This window comes from Gadus macrocephalus, chromosome 22, assembly GCF_031168955.1.
Source record: "Gadus macrocephalus chromosome 22, ASM3116895v1".
In the NCBI taxonomy this organism is placed as follows: Eukaryota; Metazoa; Chordata; class Actinopteri; order Gadiformes; family Gadidae; genus Gadus; species Gadus macrocephalus.
Genome location: NC_082403.1, coordinates 11,121,315 through 11,127,727, shown reverse-complemented (window position 1 = coordinate 11,127,727; position 6,413 = coordinate 11,121,315).

Here is a 6,413-nt window from a genome sequence, read left to right as displayed (position 1 = left end):
GGTACAGGTAAGTGTAACAGAGGTGAACACACTAGAGAAATGCACTCTTCGGAAGTGGATCATGGTGTCAGCGCCCATTGAACCACTGATCACGAATGTGAGGGTTTGGACACCCACGGGCATTGGGAGTGGTACCAGAAGGGGGCAGAATCAGTTGTAGCTTAGAACAAAGCAGGCCACCCCTATCTGACGCCATGGTGCTGTGGATATTCCTTAGTGCTGGGGGCTGACCTGGGCTCTCGTGCTGCAGCAGAGCAACACCTGGGTATGCCAGGTGCCTCCCTAAAATTGGACGGTGATCCAACACTGTCTGAAAAATGTACTTTTGCCCGGTCTGCATTTTTTGGCTCATTGAGGTCTGGCTTCCAGTTCTTGCTGTAGCAAGGGAATTATGTCTGTAAATGTTTGGTTGTTTATATTGACTGTGACAAAGTTACAAAATGATTTACGACAAGAGAACATAACTCAATGCACAAAATATTCAACAGGGAAATGCAGGAGATATAAGGAGGTAGCATAGGGCTTAAGACAATGCGATATTTAAGAACTTAAATTAAATGAGAAAATAATGAACTTATAGCGTCAATGGTAAGAAGATAACTCGGGATGACATTGTTCGCAAGAAGACAGATATGCAGGCCTTCCCTGAAGTTATTATCTTATAATACAAATTTATTTTAAAATACATGCAAAAGGTGAGGACTACACAACTATGAAAGTAATGAGTCACATCGCTGGATAAGTAGAGTCTCAGAATATTAAATGGTCACTGAATTCTCATATTCTGTTTATGTGTAACGTTGGTGCCCTCTGCAGTCAAGAATTGGCACAACTCGACCTGTTGTACTAAATAGGGCAAAAACTCCCAGCTGTTTCCACCATATTCCGGTTTTAAAGAGAGGTTTTAGCTGATATATAAGTGGAACTTTCCGTTTTCCAGAGTAGGCCTATGCTGCATTCTACATGTTTCATGTGCTTTTACTATTTTATTTTATCAATGCTCAGATTTGTGTCACAGCCCACAGATGCCTTATCAAAATTTGAATCATTGTGGAGTGCAAAATACATCTTATAATATAGTTGATCAAATTAGTCATCCCACAAATCTATGGCGATACATTAGTGCCATAATTCACTAATGTGATAAAAGATGTATTCGGGCGTATTATATTATTCCACACGTGTAGATATTAACTGCGAGCGTGCAAATGATCTCTGCGCGTGCAAAACAGCCTCTCGCGTGCGTAAATTACCTCAGCGCGCGCAAAACAGCCTCTCGCGTGCGTAAATTACCTCAGCGTGCGCAAAACAGCCTCTCGCGAAAGATGTTTTTACGCTCTTGCTCGAATTTAATTTTGGCACTCTTGGGGAGGGAACCAAGGCAGGGCGGGCTTTCCTATGATTGGCCGTTTCTGAAGCGCGATATTTGATTGACAGCCCTCCCCAGCCCTCCTCTCATTCAATTCTGAATTGTACAGTAAATGGCTGAAACGATAGTTACTAATTGTAACTCTAGATTCTATGAGTATAGGCGCAGCCTTTCAAGGCTATCGCTATTGGGTTATCCCTAGGCGTGAGCCGTAGCACTGAAAAATTTGTAATCCCCGACCACCAACAGCGTGGGCCTCAATTACGTCCGCGTGCGGCGTGCCTCAACGACGTCCGCATTTCGCAGATATAGTCGGGCGCCGGCGGACGTTCTGCTCCCAATAAACAGCTTCTCTTCAGCTATTTAAAGGAAAATGAGGCCGACACTTAAAAGGCTGCGCCTTTACTCATAGAATCTGGAGTTACAATACGTAACTATCGTTTCAGCCATTTACTGTATAATTCAGAATTGAATGAGAGGAGGGCTGAGGAGGGCTGTCAATCAAATATCACGCTTCAGAAACGGCCAATCATAGGAAAGCCCGCCCTGCCTTGGTTCCCTCCCCCATAGTGCCAAAATAAAATTTGAGCGAGAGCGTCTTTCGCGAGAGGATTTGCGCGCGCGAGAGGATGTTTTGCGCGCGCAGAGATCATTTGCGCGCTCGCAGTTAATATCTACGCGTGTGGAATAATATAATACGCCCGAATGCATCTTTTATCACATTAGTGAATTATGGCACTAATGTGTCGCCATACAAATCAGTTTTAAACACCCATTGACCTTAACATTCTCTTAGAAGCGCGGCTGTATGTCTTTTTTCCTGAGGAATACAACTTCCAATAATAAAACATTATTATTAAGCATGTTTTTCTATGAAATGACATCTGTGTCCGTTAGTGATCTCTCTCGGATTGTAATCTCTCTATAGGCCCAGAACCGCGGCCGGGGAGAAAAGGTCCATCTCTGAGGTGTCCTCCGCTCTGGATGTAGTCACTCACGGGAGGGTGGTGCCCAGAGGAAAGGCCTGATGGAGGGAGACCCTTTAGAAGGTCAACGCTGTCTCTGCAGGCCATGGGCGATGGAAGCCAGTAGCAGGGTCTTTCAGGGACAGCAGGTCATTCCCCGAAGAGTGAAAGTCGAGAGAAAATACGATATATTATAGTAATTAGGAAAAATATGTGCAGCAAAAAAACATAGTCTATGGTCTGACAACGATATATAAGTCGCTTTGGATAAAAGCGTCTGCTAAATGCCCTAAATTTTAATGTAAATGTAAAAGAGGTGAGGAGGAGGACCGTCATTATGCAACCAGAGGTTGAACCGGAGAGCAGGGTCTGGTCTTCCAACAGAAACTTTGCCATTTGTTTTTATCTGATCCTCTCACAACTTATTCACTGATTCCCACTCTGTAATTGGACTGACATAAAAGTTGTCGTGGACCCTTTCAATCTTTCAAGTGTCCTGTGCGAACCTTCAACACTAAAGTTCAATAAGGCCAGGGTGAGAAGATTCAAGCTTGTTTGCACATAAAGGAAATCCTCATGACCAAAAACAATGAGGGAGGGTTTGCCTTTCCTGACCCGTTGTGACTATAGATCAATACCTCCATCTGTTGGTCTGATGCAAAATGGCATGGCATTCTGGGAGGGGATAGAATTTGCATCTAAAGTTTAAATTGGAAACTCAACAAAAATACAGGTATATTTTTATACAAATTTTCTATCGCTTCAAAAAAAGAAAATATTGTGACGCTAGCCTCAACTTTATGAAGAACAGGTGACATGATCAATGATGAGGAAACGTTATTTATCTTTAATATCCCTGTTGAATATGAGTAGACGAATAAAAACTGAACTGTCGCTTAATTTGTTAAATTGAAGTTTGCATAAAAAAAATTAACAACGGTTACACCTATAGGCAAAAACGTATCCACTTTGAAAACAACTGATCAAAGTTGACGGGGCTAAAATTGATGAGCATGAAATGTATGCAATCAGCAAAGCCACAACGACTCCCCTTAAGAGAGCTGACGACGCCCCCTGTTGTCCTAGAATGTGAAGTACCTCCGTAGTATTCACCTGTTCATCTCCTCACAGCCGGTTCCTTGGAGGACTCGGAGTAGAATACCAAAGTGATGGCGGCCTGCCGTGATTTGATGTTGGAAAAAAAAGTGGCGTCGAGAGAAAGGGAGGAAGAAATGAAGAATAAGGGAAACAAGGCTTAGGTATGTACGCACACGCGCATGCGCACACACAAACTGTAAATGTTGATGAGTGAGTGAATGTGTGTGGTGGCACCAAGCCAAGAACAGCAATCGAAACACATAACTTCTAGACACACAAAAGTTATTATTTGAATAAGAGTGTGTGTGTGTGTGTGTGTGTGTGTGTGTGTGTGTTATTAGCTACAAATACAGGCGAAGTTGAAAATACATTAGCTGTTATTTTATAGAAATACCCTGGCATGTTTGAACATTAATCCATATAATTCTAATGGGATGATTTTGAAGTACCATCCCTTTAGAATATGTAAACATTAGAAGAAAAATATTCGATTGACTGACAATCACTGTAGGAGCCATATTAAATGTGCTTTATTTTCGTGTAATTTTACCCCGTGCCACTAGGGGGCTGTGGTTCAGTTGACCTCGGGTCAGCAGAGTGAGGCATTTAACCTGATTGAACCTGATCACAGGTTGTTGTTGATGGGGAAGCAAACAGTTTTTCGACTGTGCCCGTGTCCCTGTGTGTTAATGCATCTTAGTTTAGTGAGGAATTCGGGTTTATTGTTTTGTTACATGTATTTTGAGTTAGAATTATTGCGGCTGTGTATTATTGGAAGGAAAATAAACCAGCAAAATAAACTGAACTGTCTTCGATTTTGCGGTAATTGGAGCGCGCTGGGCGCACGTCGGAAACTATAAACGGAATCAACAACCAGTACTACTAAGTTTAGGGCTTAGTCAGTACATTTAGGTCGAAAAACTGCTTCGATTTGGAGAACGTTCACCAAGAGGACGCCGACTTGTTACATTGTGGATTAACGTCTTCTTTGGAAACCACGGATGTGAGGGAGGGCGGTGCACTATCGCCCACTATGGGCCAGCCGCCCCTGTGTTTGGAGTTGCCGATCGCTAACGGAGCTGGAGCTACCGGAGTGAGCTACGGGTCAGCGACAGCATCATCTCACCGGGACATCATTCATCAAAGCTGGCCAACGCTCGATTGGGGTATGTGTGGATCAGTGCTGATATGAATGGCCATGGTAATTTGTGTGCACACATTTGCGTAAACCCAATGCATTGGTAGCAGACTCGCAACCGACTAAAAATAACTTTCTCGTCGAGACGAGTTGTTTGCGCAACACAACTATTTGTTGCGCAACTATTTTGCGGACTAATAAAGCCAACTGACTTTGTCGTCATTATGGCTGAAGAGGGAACAGGCCAACTGGGCTTTGAGACTGAGCTTGCGGGTGCAGAGGTAAAATCTGTAACTGAAAAACGTGTGGGTAAATTAACACATAAAGCTTTGTTGGAAAAAATAAGCTTTTTAGAAAAGGAAAGAAAGTCTAACTTTGGTAAACTGTCTAAAGTAAAACAATCTATTCTTAAATTCATGGGTGATAAAGAACATGTGAATAAGGTTGAAAATGAGTTAACCGTTTTTAATGAGTTGTGTAACACAATACAGCAGGTGCATGCATCTTTATTGGGTTTATTGCCTGCTGAGGAAGCAAGCAAACATGAAATATGGTACCAAGCTAAAATGTTGAATGTAAAGGAGTTTCTTGTGGGTACAAATCAATGGTTGTCTGACACTGCTGCTTGTCCAGCTACTAAAGTGGGTGATGATCATGATGATGAGGTTAATGATGATTTGCTGGGTCAAACTGAACAATCTCAAACTGTCCAAAGTGAAAATGAGATTGGACCTCAAGACAGCATTTCAAATGTGCAGTCAAGGCACCATGGCTCAAACTGATCGTCAAGTAGCAGATTCTCCACTTCATCAGCCAGACGCAGGGCAGAGGCGGAACAGGCCGCACTCTTGGCCCGAGCTGCTGCTTTAAAGGCTAAACATGCTTTGGAGGAGCAGGAACTTCTCTTGAGGAGAAAAAGGGAGAAGCTTGAGCTGGACACTGAGATAGCTGCCACTTCTGCTAAGCTAGCAGTGCTACAGATGGGGAGCAGCATCCATTCAAGGCAATCTGATGGAATGGCTTCCTACTTCAGAAAAGGGGCTAGATCTAAGCTCACCTCTCTCAATCCACAGGCCTCAATATATGTGGCTCCACCCGCACAGCAGCGTGAATCTTTACCACAACAATGCAATGCTGAAACTTCAATCGTTTCAGCATCTTTGTCCATGCATTTTGCATCACAACCACAGCCAACTGTCAGTCATGGCTCTCAACTGCCTCACTTGCAATCAATGCCAACATTCAGTCAAAGCTTTCAACCCACTCTAGGCCAACAAGTGCAGCAACCCCTGCAAGACCAAAATCAGACAGCAGGTCTTTACAATCTGCTGCAACAACAGAATGACATAACGGCTCTCCTTGTTCAAATGCAAACATCACATCTGCTGCCGCGCAGAGAAATTCCAACTTATGATGGAGACCCTTTGCAGTTCAACACATTTATGAGGGCATTTGAGCACTGCGTGGAAGCAAAGACTGGCTGTAAAGGAGACTGTTTGTACTATCTCGAACAATTCACTAGGGGGCAGCCTAGAGATATTGTACGCAGCTGCCTTCACATGACTGCAGACAAAGGATTTGCTGTCGCTAAAAGGTTACTAAAGGAGCACTTTGGAAATGAGTTCAAAATAACAGCGGCCTACATGGAAAAGGTCACAGGATGGACAAGCATCAAAGCTGAAGACACCAAAGCGCTCAAAGCTTATGGGCTTTTCCTCTGTGAGTGTTCCAACGCTATGGAAGATCTTCAATATTTGGAGGAACTTAACATGCCAGTGAACATGAAGATTCTTAGTCAGAAGCTTCCGTATAAACTAAGAGACAAGTGGAGAGCAAAGGCATG